Source organism: Pygoscelis adeliae, unplaced genomic scaffold (genome assembly GCF_000699105.1).
Source record: "Pygoscelis adeliae isolate BGI_AS28 unplaced genomic scaffold, ASM69910v1 Scaffold197, whole genome shotgun sequence".
NCBI lineage: Eukaryota > Metazoa > Chordata > Aves > Sphenisciformes > Spheniscidae > Pygoscelis > Pygoscelis adeliae.
In genome coordinates this window covers 581,368-581,585 of record NW_008825105.1, presented here as the reverse complement: position 1 = coordinate 581,585, position 218 = coordinate 581,368, and positions in this window count along the sequence as shown.

The following is a 218-nucleotide window of genomic DNA, read 5'->3' as shown; positions in this document are numbered from 1 at the left end:
CGCCGTACCGAACCCTTAGGAAAAGCAGGTCTCTCGGGATCCCAGAAGCAGCTCCACCTAAACCCCGTTAGAAACAAGCGCTTTCCGGCGTTCGTGCTGAAGAACCACAACGTCTGTGTTTAACACCGAGGCGCGCACGAGCAAAACACAAGCGTTAACGGCAAGACCTGACACTTATCGTGCCCGTGATGACAAAACACCCTCAGCCGACGCTCGTT